Raw genomic sequence first — 16,627 nt, 5'->3', positions numbered from 1 at the left:
TGTAGCCTCTACCATGCACCAGATTTTAATCCCATATTTATTTGGTTTTGATGGCATATATACTTTGAAGGAACATCTTCCTCGGAATGATACTAGAGATTCATACAACAGTAAAGACGACATGATCCAGGCTTTATAGTTTACCTGGCATGCTTCAATGAAACTTATGCCAAACTTTCATATATATGGTGCTAACTCCCTTGTTCACCATTTTTTCTCACTGCACGCGTTGACATATCATCAAATCTTATCCACCTCTTTATTTATTTGAACCTTGAACCTGTGGCGACTCATAGAATTAGGGACACGGAAGACCGATGGGGTCCCTACGAACCCCAGAGGTATAATTTTAGCTGTCATTCCCTTAAAATTGATTATCCTAAGCTATTAACACTTGTGGATATCCATAAACCACAAATGATAAAATTAATCGCACATGGGTATTTTTTAGTAGATGGCGAAAGAGATATGTCATACCAAAGACTCACTGGGGGTCTAAGGGACCCCACCAGTCCACGAAGGGATATAGACGTTATAAAGTTGCCTGAACTCTTTGGGGAGCAAAACAAGAATAAATAAATACTTAAAAAATTGAGTCAAAAAGCTTCCTGATGAATAAAGTGTAGCGGAAAGCTTTAACTGCAAATGCAAAATTCATCCATGATAATTTGTTTCTCATGACCAATGATTGTAAGGATATATAAACATAGCGATTAGAAGGTAACTATTGCTTTCATAGGTAGAATTCTGCTCTTCGCTTTGTGGCCTAAAGACTGAAGGGAATTAATAAGTAACAGAGTTAAGAGACTATTTCAGGGACACTTATGAACATAACTTATGAAGCCTCGACAAAATTATTATAAGAATTCGTTAAACGGTGACTGAAAGCAATAGAATCAACTGTTATCGAATGCACAGATTAAAGTTAAAAATGATATCTTTCAATGTTTTCATTTACGCTTGCTATAAATAAATAAATAAATAAAAAAGCACAGTGACACCGATGACTTTATCTACTAAGATTGAGAATCATGTGAATCAGTTGGCAACAACAGAATTTACGCACATGTGTACGCAAGAAGGGGGTGGGCGGGGAATGGGGGGGGGGGGGGGGGGGGGAGGGGAATGGGGGGGGGGGGGGGGAAGGCGGAAGAACTGCAAAAACGCGGATTTCTGAAGATTTTTTTTTTTTTTTTTTTTTTTTTTTTTTTTTTTGCAGCATGAAATTCGGACAGAAACGTCCGAACTTCCCATCAGCAAGAGAAAAGTTGCCAGAACTTCTCATCTCTTTCTTTTTGTTCCTTTTTTTAAAGTTTTTTTTCCGTTTCCTTCTTAGAAGAAGTCGCCACTCAGCAATGTTACAGTTTCTTTCGCCAAACTTTCCGAGAACCTAAATTCCAACCGGGTAGAAAGTCTCGCTTCCTTTTGCTGCCGATTCAGTGAAAGTGGCTTTTTGTTCAGCTTTCTCTTTTTCCTTTTAAGTTTTCTTTATTATTACAATGTTGCAGGAAACAGAGTTATAAGTCACGCTCCCTCTTGCACTATTTTATTGATATTTTTATTTACCTAGTACATTATTAGACACTTTCCTTCTTTGCAACTGGTTCCCATTTTTATTTGGGGTCGCATATGAGACACTGTTTATCCACAAAATCAAAATATATAGGTAATATATTCATGAAAAGATGATCAATTATAAAATATCTTCCTTTCCCCTCTACTAAAGTTGTGGCGTGAATGATAATACATTTGCAATTAGGATTCGTCTCGTCAAGAGAATCTGAATTACAATTTCATGTCATTCAAACTCCGAACAAAATGTCGGTGAAAATAAAGTCATAGCAGTGTTAGAATTATACAGAACTTTCATTATTTTGTCAATCAATAATGAATGTAGTTTGCCCATCGCTAATTTCATGTGTTTTCATGTTTAACTTTGCGTGGTCTATCACTTATGCTCTTTAGGCTAAATTCTGGTCTATGGCTAACTTGAAAATGACATCTGGTCAAAGTAAAATATAAAAAAGTTGTCTTAAGCACAAATACTACCAAAACTACGATTATAGAACAGACGTGCGGATAAATGGATAAGCCACAAGACACATGTTAAATTTAATTAAAGTTTCATCTCAACGGGAAGTCTTTGAAAATCTCATTTTATGTGACTTTATCAACTTAAACGTACTACCTACGTACTATGTAACCATGAAGTCATTTGCGAGCTTTTCTCTCTCTCTCTCTCTCTCTCTCTCTCTCTCTCTCTCTCTCTCTCTCTTGGAAAGTTCGATCCAGCTGGTCTGACCGACGAACATAAAAAAGAGCGTGTGAAGGAGTCGACGTTAACGAGCGATGCTTATTATACCATCTTAAGCCTGGTTTTATTTCAATTCTCGCAGGAACTCTATTCGTGGGAAGTTCTTCATTGTTTTGTCATTTAAAATCGTCCTGGAATAGTCTTCATAATTGTATTGATCGTTTTCAATCTCTGAGGAAGATGAAATTTTAAAATATTTTCAATAATTAAGGAAAATGCAAATATTCTTTTTGGGAAAATTATTGCTTACGGTTATACTGAAATTCATTTTTTTTACTAAATGACTGCAGAATTTCGTCTTTGTAACCAGAACCTAATTAATGCCTTACAAATGTTCATTGCTTTATTTTTAATAATGTAGTCTTTATGTTGTCATGTGTAATCAAACATTTTCCTAGGTTTATAGATAATTTTACCTGATACTTAAGAGTATGGCAAGTTCTCTCCCTACTGGCTGAAACGACCAAAGTCCTCAAATTCAGAATCAATAGGAGTCGTGAATGAAATTCACATTCATAAATGCATAAATTACAAAGTGCAGAATATAGCAGCCGGATGGACCAACGTGAAGGTCTGTTATTTATCCAACTCGACTCTTCATCTGTAAACCAAACTGCAATAACTTTAAAATATCAAATAGGAAACATGTCTGCTGTTTTATTCATATGAGATCCCCAAACAAATAACATCAACGAGCATTATTCATACGAAACAACTTTGGCATGAACGTCATGTGTTGACTTTTTTATCTGTGAATATATCACCGGATATTTTATTGTAGGAAACCACACATCATTTTTTTGGCTGTGCTTCAAACGAGACACGTTTACCATCAAATTATAATTATCATAACTAATTCATATATTCCTCCTCTTGAGTTTATGATGAAAAAACTTCAGTCCTTACATTAGTTTTTCTTTTAAGAGAAAATTAACGGCGATACGAAACTTAATATGCACGACTATAAAGCGCTGTCAAATGTTTAATGATACATAAATCTGATGTCAATATTTACACTAACCGCAAAATCTTGAATATGGATACGAGACAAGCTAACTCTTACAGAACATCTTTTTCCATAATTCATTCCTTCACTCGTAGAAACATCAACTTTGACCCCCCCCCCCCCCCCCGTGCCCCACAACCCCACAAACCCTGCTATGGAAAGGTGTATCGTTTCGTGATTATCTTTTACTTATATCGTTGTCTATTTGCATGGACCAATTCGGTTTCACGTCATAGGGGGACTTTCTCGTTTTTCTCTCTCGCTCTCTAAGTATGCGCGCATATATATATAATATATATATATACTATATATATATATATATATATATATATATTATATATATATATATATATAATAATATATATATATATATATATATATATATATATATATATATATATATATATTCATTTGTATTCCACATAGGAAAATAAAAGAAAAGGTATTGTCCCAGAAAATGCCCAACATTTGTCCTCCAATGGACCTCCTTCCTTGGAGCGGTTATTAAGGAAAGATAAAGTTTACAGTTTATGTAGCCAACGAAAGGCCTAAAATTTTGAACATACAGTTACCAAAAACTAACAGTTTGAGGTACAAACTATTCAGCAGTAAAATAACAATAAAACAAGAATAGTAGTTGAACAAATGCAAAAATACCAAAATATCAAATGAAACAGCATAACATACAGTACATATTAACAAGCGTATACTATATGAATAGTAATGTGGGGACTGACGTTTTCATGACATGTAAGATAAAAGGATCTAATTTATACAAACCACGCGGTATATTATTAAAATTCTTTCCTATGCAAGCTGTCTCTATCAAATTTCTTTCAAATTTCCTGTGCTCTTAAACAAATTTCACTAACCGGTTGTGTTTGTAAATTACTGGAAAGGAAAAAAAAGGTTTAATTATAGATTGAATTGGTGCTTGCGTCGTAATAATTTTTCGTTTATCAAATTCTCAATTGGCTACACAATCGGAGCGATCCACCTTGGACTCTCTTTCACACCTAGAAAATTATGTACGTAGAGGTTTTGAACGAAAACAGATCACAATAGCCCTATTTTTTGACATTCAGAAGGCACTCGATACTAAAATCCTTGTATTATAACGGTTTCCGAGGACATCTTCCTATTTTTATCAGAAATTTTATAGATGTAAGGACATTTCAAACTCGTATTGATAATATTTACTCTGAATCTTTTAAGCTTGACTGTGGTGTACCCCAAGGCAGTGTTTTAAGTGGAACACTTTTTGCGTTGGTAATTAACAATAGAGTAGATCAAATGCCACCAGGGAGTGCAAAGTAGTCTTTATGTGGACGACTTTGCAATTTACTGCTCATCCAACAATCTTCGTCATTTGCAAAGAATTCTAAATAATGCCACTCGAAAAATACAAGCTTGGACTGCGTCTGTTGGTTTCAGACTTTCGGCAGAAAAAACTCAAGCAATAATGTTTTATAGGAACAGTAGATGGAAACAGAATCAAGATATAAATCTTACTTTGGGCAATGTACAAATCCATTTCCAGGATAAGGTAAAATTTTTGGGACTGGTTTTTGATACTCATTTGAATTGGAAAGCGCATGTATCTTACATTAAATCTAAATGTTATAGTGCTCGTAACTTGATGATGAAATTATCTCACTCAATGTGGGGTGCAAGGAGATCAACTTTACTGATGATATATAAGGCATTAGTCTTATCAAGAATAGAATATGGAAGCCCAATATATGGATCAGGATCTGAAGCAACTTTGAAGTCTTTAGATCCAATACATACTCGAGGCCTGAGAATTTGTAGTGGAGCGTTTAGATCATCCCCAAAATCTCTTGGTTTTATGTGAAATTGGAGAACCCCCTTTGTCGTTGCATCGGGATTTTGTAACAATGCGGAGTGCTTTGAATATTCTGTCTACAAGTTCTCCTTTAAAAAAGCTTTTTTCAGAATGATATTTTTATAAATAAAAATGAGCCACCATTCCCGATTAGTGCAAATAGGCTGTTGCAGTCAACAAATATCAAAATGAACATCATTCAACCATCTCTTTTCCCCCCACCTTGGATCATGAAAAAAACAAGAATATGCTCTCATCTTTTTCATTTATCAAAGAAATTTAGCTATACCCCGAGTCACCATCAACAAATTGCCATAGAGCATATTCAAAGGAAAGGTCCTCACTACGCCATATACACTGATGGCTCTAAATCTTCAGTGGGTGTAGGATGCGCTGCAGTGTCTTTGAAGAAAATGAGCCAGTTATCATTGCCAAACAAGTCGTCAGTATTCCCCTCTTAATGAGAGAATGCCTTGATGAAGTCATTGGGCTTCAGCACGGCATATCATTCCCGTGCTGAAGCGTGGTGACGGGCAAGAGGGCTCTCGAACTGGGGAATTTTTGTTTTTCCTCAGTTTGACTCTAAATTTCTCTCATCCTTTTTCTATTACTTATAATTGTTTCATTCTTCTTCATATTTATCAACTTTCTCCAACCTTGCTGTCAAAACTCTTACTGATTTCACTGTCCAGATGTTTTTTTGGGGGGGACATCATATCCGGGATTGGAAATTTTTTCAAAATCAATTGTGGGAGCTGTGGTGGTCTTGCCAACTACCCGATAATGTTTGGACACCTTGGAATGTCAGTATTTCCATACTGGCATGCGGGACTATTCTCCAACCAAAACTTGGCCTTCGGATTCCAGGGGTTGGCCGGTTTCATAGAGATAGGACTCTCGGCATTCTGTCCGGTTTGCCTGCCACTATGATTGGAGTGGGGATGATTGTATTCCTGTAATGCTCTCAGTCCCATCAAGCGGGTTTGGCATACACTTGAGCCACTCTAATCATAGTGGTACCATCCCTTTGTGGTAGGGTAGGGAGTGGACATTTGGGAAGCAGCTCTCGCAGGTGTCATTGGTGGAGAAATTAATTTCATGAAAGGATAAGGGGTTCTCTTTTGGGATGTCAGACAGTCTAATTTTTTTTTCTTTCCCCCAACTAATTTAATGACGGAAATTAATGTTTCTAATACCCCGGATCGAATGGCGAACCTCAGACACTGTTGACGACCTCTGCTAATTTAATTAGGGAAAACTCTGTTGATGACCTCGGAACTAGGAAGGACCATTCTATTGATATTCCAAAATTGAGTAATCTGGGTAACGCAAGGAAACTTCGAATCCTCATGTTACCCAAATTCCAATAGAGACAAATTATGACAATATATATAAAGAATTTAAGTGTTATGGATCTATAACAGAAATAAGAATGAAAACTGGAAGATACAAAATGGGATTCATGGATATCTTACAATAGTCATGATGAAGCATTTAATGCAATATGTAATATTAATAATATCAAAATTAATAACTTGAATATAATGGCTGCTCTTTGCGACAAGGTACCAAAGGATTTGGATGTTTATAGACCTGCTGACTGGTTTGAAAAAGATGCTGATTTAGTTATGCCTTCCCAGAGGAAGCCAAAACCACCGATGTGGCTTGTAGCTGAATCTCAGGGGGTTACAGGGAACTATTTCAAAATATGCAAATTAATTCAGAAAAAGTAGGAACTATTGCACCGGGAGATATATATATCTCGTTTTGGAAAAAAATGTTATCTTATCCATGCCAAATCATGCACAGTCTGTAATACTATCCAACTTAAAACAAATGATGATGATATTAAGTTAGATGTCAAACCCCACCTAAATTTTAGCTACGAAGGGAGTAGTTTTTAACAAAGATCTGTATGAATTTACAGAGGAGGAGATACTGGCCAGTGTCCACTAAATGTATGGAAAGTACACAAAGTCCCGGGTACATCAATGATTATCCTTACTTTCCAGGATGCTGATGTACCTTCCCGTATTATTATTGAAAATGAAGTTATTAAAGTTCGACCATTCAAGCAGAAGCCACTGCAATGTTTTAATTGTTTTAAATTTGGACACCCGTCAAAAGTTTGCAAAAAAAAAACGAAAAAAATGTGTGGTATTTGCTCTAAATCTTACCATGGAGAATGTGCACTTGATGCCAGGTGTTTAAATTGCAGCTCAAATCATAAATCCACTGACCGGAGCTGTGAGCTGTATAAGTCGGAAGAAGCTGCCCTTAAACAAATCCAATTTAGAACATATAAGTGTGGGATATGCCAAAAGACTATTAGATAAATCAAGTAGTTATGCAAAGGCACTAAAATCAAACCCACTAGCACTGCCAATAGTTCTATAAAAAGAAATTATACCATCCAATGATAAAATGCTGCATGATGAGGTAAGCATATTGCCTTCTGAGGCTTTGCCACAATGTATTAACAGTGGGGCATTGCCCATCCCCGTACAACCTTCGTCCCCCATTACAATTAGTAGTAAAAACCTCTCTCAGGCCATGTCCTTGCCTGATTTGATGGAGGTTCCACTTAAAACCAACTTGCCTGGTGCACCTGTTGTGGGGAAGGTGCAAAAACCTAGAAGCCCACCACCTATTAATCGAAAAAGAGAGAGACCTCCATCTCTCTCACCCCCTTCCATCAGAAACATTAAAGCTATGACGTCAAATAAATTTGATGTTTTATCTGTTGATGTTTCTGATCAACTGGAAGATAACTTGAATAAATCAGAAATTCAAGTTGAGGTCCACCATCCGCCTCAACAAATAGATCAAAAGGACACAAAGAAAAAGACAAACGTAAAACCCAATATATCAAGACCATCTCTAAAGAAACCTACAGGAAATAATGTTAGATTAAAAGTTGCCAGTGGGAAGACCTCATCCAAGATGTCTTCCAGAAGTGATCAATAGTTTTCTCCTCCATTTTACAGTGGAATTGTCAGGGTTTAAGGGCCAAATATGAAGAACTTAAGCTACTAATTCATGAGCATTCACCCCATAATTGTATGTCTACAGGAGAGCAAGCTTGATGCTATTACTCCTTGTCCTCGAGAGTATATTAGCTATAGAACACCATATAATCAACAAGCAGGGAGCCATGGCGGAAGTCTCATTTACGTTCGTCGAGATGTTCCCCAAATATCTTTGTCTATTCGTACACCTCGCAGGCAGTTGTTGTGACAGATTGATATAGGAAGAAAATATACAATATGCTCTCTGTACCTACCTCCAAATGAATAATATTTTGTATGATAATTTAGTAGAGGTGATTCAACAACTCCCCCAACCTTTTTTTTTTTCTTCTTACTGGGAGATTTGAATGGTAGACATCCTTTATGGGGCGATGTTTTAGCAAACACAAGGGGCAATATTATATCATCAATTGTGGAAAATGAGGATGTTGGACTCCTTAATACAGGAGAGCCACACACTTTCATGTCCAGACAGGTACCTTGTCATGCATTGACCTATCAATCTCCAGCTCTAATTGCCTTCTCGATTTCGATTGGATTGGACATTAGATGATTGGCATACTAGTGATCATGCACCAATCATTATAAACACCAACAATGGTCCACCTTTACAGAGATCGCCACGATGGAATTTTGACAAGGCAGACTGGGGTAGATTTCGTGAGCTAAGCGAAATTGAAGGGAATGCAGAACAGTTTGAAAATATTGATGATGCCATAGACATGCTGAATGGAACCCTTCATACAGCAGGAGTCAATTCAATTCCCAAAACAACAAGGTTATTCAAACGACGACCAGTCCCCCTGGTGGTCTTCAGAAACTAACTGCCCTGCACAGAGCCACAAGAAGGTCTTTAACCCGATTGCTCAGACGCCGTACTGAGGAGAATTTAATTACATACAAGAATAGAGCACAGTTCCGTCGTGCCATGAAAGAAGCTAGGCGTCAGTCTTGGGTGTCTTTTAGCTATCATAACATTACTATCAAGATAGGTGTAGCTAGTAACTTGTTCTTAAGAGCCTTACGAATTTGTTCCCCAGAATTCCTGAAAAAAGAATTTGAACTAATTCGCAAGCAACTTTCGTCTTTAAAATATCCTGACCATATAATTGAGAAAGCAATTCACAAAGCAAACGTAATTTTCTACCGACCCCCTAAAGACAAGACCAGAGATACACCCAACAATAAAATAATAATTCCCCACCTGGACGATTAAGAGAATAACCAACCCCCTCGTAAAATCGAACCCTTTTGTATTTACTTACCCAAACACCTTAGCCAAATCCCTGATTAACGTCCAACAAAAGACATCTCCAAAGGACTCTGGGTATACGAAATCCCATGCCAGGACTGTGACCAATCTTACATCGGATTTACAGGTAAATCCCATTCCCCAGAGATTAATAACACAACAAACGGTCAGTAGGTATGGACAACAGAACTCGGCTATTTTCAACCATATAAATGAACATAACCATAGAATAAACTTGGGTTTGTGGAATTTGTCACGGTAATTTTATAGCAGCAACTGCCCGGTACAAGAGTCAAATGAGGAATCGGCCTTAATAAAAGAGAGGCAAGGTAATGAACACTTAAAAGGAGCATGGATTTTCGGACACGATCGACAACGTCTTCATTCAACCAACCCTTAAGAAGATTAAAGGAAGATTATCAGCGGGGGTGACTTAAAATGGCTTGTTTGTGGATGGACCTCTTGGTATAAATACCACCTTTTCTGTAAACTTTTCTCATTCATCTACCTGAAGAGGGAGACAGCAGTCTCTGAAATATAGTACTTTTGGGTAGTTTATCGTTTACCGGGCCAGTTTCCCGGGCCGCACGCCACCCAAATCCATTTCCCGCCGCACACCAACCAAACAAACATGGCGGCTCCTCCGCACCGCGAATTTTCAAAACTGTATTCTCTAAAAACCTCACCAAGCCCCCATTGCCTTTGATTCTGCGAATTCCGTTACGATACTGCACTTTATTCACATGCTTGACACTGTTAGGCCTATTCCGTCATTATTTACCTACAGTTTTGGGAGCCAATTACCAATTTCCCGGGCCGCACAACACCCAAATCCAACCGCCGCCCTAAGTAGTCCCGGCGACCCAGCATGGCCTTTATCACCTGGGCCGACACCGCGAGTTTTCAAAGCAGTCAACATGGCGCATCCCGTAGCAACGCATCCGTCTCTCGCTGCTTTTTTGAGTGAAAGCCCTGTTACTTTTGGTGTGCTATATATGTTATGCCAAGATGTTGATGTACTACGTACATATCTTTACAAAAGCGGACTGTTGGGCGATTTTAGTGGAACGTGCGACAAGTGTAAAGTGGGAACCGTGAGCCTCGTTAAAGAGGAAGATAGTTTCGTGTGGCGCTGCAACTTCCGCACGTGTCGTAAAAGAACAACTATACGGCCCAGAATCGCCCAACCAGAATTCTCCGACTCTGACATGGAAGATTTCCGATTGTAAGGTAAGTGCAATAATGTATCTAGGGTAGTTTAATGGTACTTTAAAATGGTGGATTGTCCGCGGTTAGACTGGCCAGCCACTCAGTTAGGCGGGCCAGTCGCTCGCAGGTGGTGGATTGTCCGCGGTTAGTCTGGCTAGCCACGCGGTTAGGTTGGTCGGCCCACTGTAATCCCTGTGGTTAGCGCGCGCAGCGCTATATTACCGCTTGCCAGAACATGTCGAGCCTGCCAAGAATCTTTAAAAAAAGCGGATAAGGCGCGTAGCGCCGTTCCGCCACGGCCTTACTGACAACACGCATAAATCGTTTCCCGTTTGGAGAGTAAAATATGGGGTAGTTTAATGGTACTTTAAAATGGTGGATTGTCCGCGGTTAGACTGGCCAGCCACACGGTTAGGTCGGTTAGGCTGGCCAGTCGCTCACAGGTGGTGGATTGTCCGCGGTTTAGGTTTGGTCGGCCCACTGTAATCCCGTAGTTAGCGCGCGCAGCGCTATAATTACCGCCTGCCAGAACATGTCCGTGCCTGCAACAATCTTTAAAAAAAAGCGGATAAGGCGCGTAGCGCCGTTCCGCCACGGCCTTACTGACAACACGGCCTTACTGACAACACACATAAATCGTTTCCCGTTTGGAGAGTAAAATATGTAAGTACGTAGTCCTAAATTTGGGTAAGCAGTAGGCTAGCATAACCCACATCGCGTTTGCAGAGTAAGGGGTCAATATTTTAAAATACGTTTGCAGGCCCAATCTGGGTGGCGGTAGTAGGCTAGCATTGTCCGCAGAGCGGTTGCAGAGTAATGAAGTCCAATATTTTCAAATACGTTTGCAGGCCCAATTTGGGTCGGTAGTAGGCTAGCATTGCCCGCAGAGCGGTTGCAGAGTAAGGGGTCAACCTACTGTTAAATTTTACGTTTTTTCCCTCCCACAACCACCGTCTGTGCGTCCCCCCCACCCAAAAACACCCGGTTCCCAATACGGTCCCCCATTACCGTTTATATAAAGTTTTCGGTGGTCAACGAAAACTCGTATCTGAGTTCCCCCACCCAAAAACCCCGGATTCCCAATGGGGTCCCCCTTTACCGTTTCGCTTTAACTTTCGGAACTACTTTCTTTATTATTGTTTTGGTATCGCCGCCATATTGGTTTTGGTGTTCTTCCGCCGATTTCGGTCGGCGGGCGGGAGGGCCCGGCAATGTGTAAGCGCTCCGTACTTTTTTCTCTATATTTTGGTGTTTTTATGGGCCTCCTTTTATTAGATGGATTCTGTTGTTACAGAACATTTTACCAGTCATATATATATATATATATATATATATATATATATATATATATATATATATACATATATATATATATTATATATAATATATATAATATATATATATATATATATATATATATATATATATATAGTATATATATATATATATATATATCATATATATATGAGAAATTGACTGGAGGAGAGATTGGATGAAGGTAATGTGAATGTTTATTCTGGAGGAACAGATGGAACTAGTTGAGAGAGAGTAGCTATGACGTTAACAGCAACAGCAGAAAAAGGCGACTGTGGCGTAGAGAGCCATAGATGATTGCAGGCAAGATTTCAAGCAAAGCAGCCCAATATAAATATTGTAGCGTGCTTTGCATCAACGAATGAATTCCATGGAAATAAAACATGAATTTTACATAGACCTGTGGAATTGCAGAGGAAATATCAGTTAAAGGTATGAGAATTGTTGTTGGTGTTATGAATACTTCAGTATTCATGGCAGCAGGAACAATGGAGATATGGAAAATTAATTGCTAGAGAAGCCTTGGGAGGTACAGCAGAAGAATATGACGTAGAATTTCTTATCTCTTGTGCAGCAGATTTGGAGATAGGAGGCATTCTTGCCCAACAAAAGGGCTAAGATGAACACACACGGACTTCTCCAGATGGCCGTCATAGAAACTAAATAGGTCACGTAGCTATTAATCAAGAAAGAGAGAAAGAGTAATGTGGAATGTTAAGCGCTACAAAGGAGATGATGTCGGCAGTGATGCGCAACAAGTCATTGGCGCACTAACCTAAATTAACAGCACCAAAGGGAAAAGCTGACTAAGTATCTAAATTTCTTAGAGTAAAGCTTATTGAAGATGAAGGTCAAGAAATATTTAATACTGAATGCTGATGTAAATGTGACGGTCCGGAAATCACATTTTAGAAGACAATTTATGAAGACTGGTATGATGGCAAGGCTGTAGGTCAGTCTGCTGGGAAAGAAGCGCTTGGGTGTGGGGTAAGTAAACAAAAACCTTGGATAGAAAAAAGGAGAAGATTCGTGTGGAGAAATTTCAGGGCGTCTGGGAACACAAAATAAAATGCGTTAAGTACCAAAGTCTAGATGGGGAGATTTAATGCAGAGAAAAGCAAAGACAAGAGGGAATACTTGGATAAACAGGCTGATGATGATGTTGACGAAGAAGCTATCTATTCAGGGAGTGGCATTGGTATCGAAGTAACCCACAGGATCTTTAATAGAATACTCATGAATGAAAGAGAGAGAGAGAGAGAGAGAGAGAGAGAGAGAGAGAGAGAGAGAGAGATGCCAAAAAGAGCGATGGGTCATGAACATCAGAATAAGAAGAAAAATCATCTGTCGCAGAACCTTGACCAGAGCAAGTAGAAAGCGACTTGGCCGTAAGAAAATAAAGGCTACACTGGCACTCGTATGAACGTAAATGATATTAATATATAATGCTCTATTTGACTGTACTTGGTTTTGTATATTTTCTTTGAAGAACCTTTTTGGTTAATCTTTGAATTTTGACATTAATGATAACCGTTACGCTTTTACTCGAAAGTTGTTGCATTTCACTGAATCGAGCCTCGTAATCTGCTATTGCTATGTCCTATTAAATATTCCAGATGTAATCCGTTATAAAAACGGCATTAATATCCCACATAACATGTAAACCTCCATTTTATGAATGATTGTAATCCGGTCCAAAATCCCATGTCGAACATCGATTGTTGGCTATATTGTGGATTCCGACTTAGTTTTTATTAATTGTTTCGTATGATTTACCAATTTACGATATTCCACGCTGGTTGGTCGGTTTATTTTGATAAGGCTTTAGTATTCCAGTATTCCCAGTTTTGTATCCAATTGACAATATCGGAAGTAAAGCAAAACTTGTGAGTTAGTTGATATAAAATTACTAATAGCTGGAACATACTACAATGGCTATATTCGGTAGAAATACAGATACGGCTACAAGAGAGAGAGAGAGAGAGAGAGAGAGAGAGAGACAGAGAGACAGAGAGAGACAGAGAGAGAGAGAGAGAGAATCACAAAACCAACGTGATTCATAAACTTCCAAAGCCATTGATTCCAAAGAGAGATGATACTCCTTCGACAAAAATAGCCGTTTGAGACTTATTCTTTTCACCACCTCCTCCTCCTCCTCCTGCTACACCTACACCTCCCCCTCCACCTCCCTCATTTTCCCTACGTGACAGTCGTCTCTCCTGACGGCTTCACAAATTAGAATGGAGGAAAGGTTGGGTTCTTTTTTTGGGAAGGCGCATATGAACGCACATGTGCACCTAAAAGGTTGACATGTTTGCCTTTGTATCCAGAATAGTTGAGAGGTTTTTATTTCATTTGCGGGATTAGGTTAGCTTTTGTATCTGAGTTTTATCGATACTCACAACTAATGGTACATTCACACCACAGTAAAACATGTCGTAGACACACGTTGCTAACTTACTGCGCACTCATCACAAACATGTTGAATACAAGTTAATGACTCACTGGTAGTTCTAATCACTGCTTCGTACGACTATCCAGTAGTGGCGAAAGGTTCGCTCTCCACTCGCGGTCGTCGACTTGTTTTCGACTTCTGTGTGATACATATCAGCTAAGTAGCCACCGTGGGTTCATGATAGGTTGTACCGTAGTGTGGACACGCCATAAGTGGGATATAGATTGAAATATAAACGTAAATGGATATTTTTACACGTACTAGGAATTCAGTTGCTCATTGTATGTATATGCGTAGTATCTACAATGAAATAAAAATTAGTTTATGAACAAGATTAAAAATCAGTGTTGCTTATTATCAAATTTCCTACAGCGATTAAAAATAAAAAAATAAATAAAAAAGTAAGGTTTTTTGGTGAACCATTTACTGACTGACTCTCAAGAAATACCTCTAGATAGGCGATGCCATGTATCTCTTACAAACGTCCTAGGGTTCGAATATCGTTCAGTTCTTGGATATTTCTCTTTCATTATTCACAGTTCTTAATTCACATTTCCTAATTTCTTACCTTGTTCTCTTTAATCATGAATATCTTGTTAGTTTACAACTGTTATCCTTTGATCGAAGAAAAAAGTCAGAAAAAACTACACATAGATGAAAGCATGTAATTTTGTAACCAGCGATTCGGATCCTGTCGTCACTTAAGAACGTCCCAAGTTTTCATCGTAAGCAACTGAAGAGAGTGAAGGCACGAAAGATTCTCTCTCTCTCTCTCTCTCTCTCTCTCTCTCTCTCTCTCTCTCTCTCTCCTTCCTTCAAGGATCAAAAGTGGAACTGATGCTGTCAAGCCAAGCACTGGGGCATTTTCAGGCATTTTGCGCCCAGGGCAGTGGAAAGAGCGAGTTGAAGTGGTTGGAAAGCAAATTTTCAGAGAGGAAGAGGAAAAATTTGTGTTTAGGTGAGTAAGTCATTTTATTGGTACTGTAAACAGTGGCTGGGAGTATGAAAAAGAAATGGCATTTAATGTGGAGAGTTTCATGTACATTCAACATATCTATCTTCTAGCATCTTACCTTGCCTTCAATCCCGCTCCCTCTCTTCAGCCTTGTAGTCCAGCACCTAAAACTGTTACTTCTTATTGCAACTGTGGGGTTTTCTTCCAGTTTCACCGATAGATCTTTGTAGTACTTCATCCCATTTATTTTCTGGATCTGTATGTCTTGCTGTCCAACCACTCCAACGCCCTCTTTTCTCTGTCTTAAGTTCTGCTTGGTAGACAGGGCCCAGGTGCTTAGCTTGGCAGCCTAAATTTCAAAAAATAAAATCAAATAAAATCTGTAGATTTATGCTGTATTCTACTAAGGAAACTTTTGAACATTTGATAATTAAAGTAGTATCACTGCTTTTCTAAATAAGTTGTTGCAATCTTAACCTTCCCTTCCATCTCTGACCACATTTCCATTATAAAAGCCATGGGAAGGACAAACAACGTAAGTGAAATATTTAATACTCCACTGTTCACTACTAATTCATTTCTTGCGTCCCCATGTACACTAACTTTGCGTCTACTTAAATGGATCATTTGAGTTAGCTTTTCATATTTAAATGCACCGCTAGAGTGAAGCAAGACCTACCATAGGGTTTATTTTATTACAATGCTGAGCATTAGATCTCGACACGACTATCTGATCTGTGCAACTCCTGCCATTTCTAAAACCAACCTGTTCATCTCTTGGCATTTTATCAATTCATTTTCTTCGTTCTGTTGAAGATAAGTGAGCTAAATTTTTCCATTACAACCAACGCAAATGCATTGTCTCTATAGTTACCACACATACAGTCAGGTCACCTTTCTTGAGTATCTTTGCTTTGAATTCTAGTTCCTGGTACATAAGGTATTACTTCAGTTTCCTCTCGAATCATTTCTCCAATGATTCCATCAGAACATGATGTGTGCCATCACCTAAGTTTCTTTATCAGTGATTCCACCTTAAAAACTGTGAATTCATTCACAAGTATACCTTCAGGTTCTAGTACTCGTATATCAATCAAATTATCCCCCTCTTATCTCTTATTCATGGCCTCGGAAAATTTCGCCAAAGCTTCTTCTGATGCTTTCATTGTTCATAAATTTCGCTTCCATATCACAAACAATTGTTCCCTTATCTCTAATTGGTATTTCTCTACAACATTCTTTTATTT

General features: G+C 38.5%; 1 pseudogene; it reads right to left on the bottom strand.

The window, feature by feature from the left end:
- LOC135199079 (uncharacterized) overlaps positions 1–16,164 on the bottom strand; it is a 35,775-nt pseudogene extending 19,611 nt beyond the window's left edge.
- Positions 16,165–16,627: the final 463 nt, after the last annotated feature.

The sequence above is a fragment of the Macrobrachium nipponense genome, chromosome 25 (genome assembly GCF_015104395.2).
Source record: "Macrobrachium nipponense isolate FS-2020 chromosome 25, ASM1510439v2, whole genome shotgun sequence".
Lineage (NCBI taxonomy): Eukaryota > Metazoa > Arthropoda > Malacostraca > Decapoda > Palaemonidae > Macrobrachium > Macrobrachium nipponense.
This window is presented reverse-complemented; position numbering and strand designations above follow the sequence as displayed.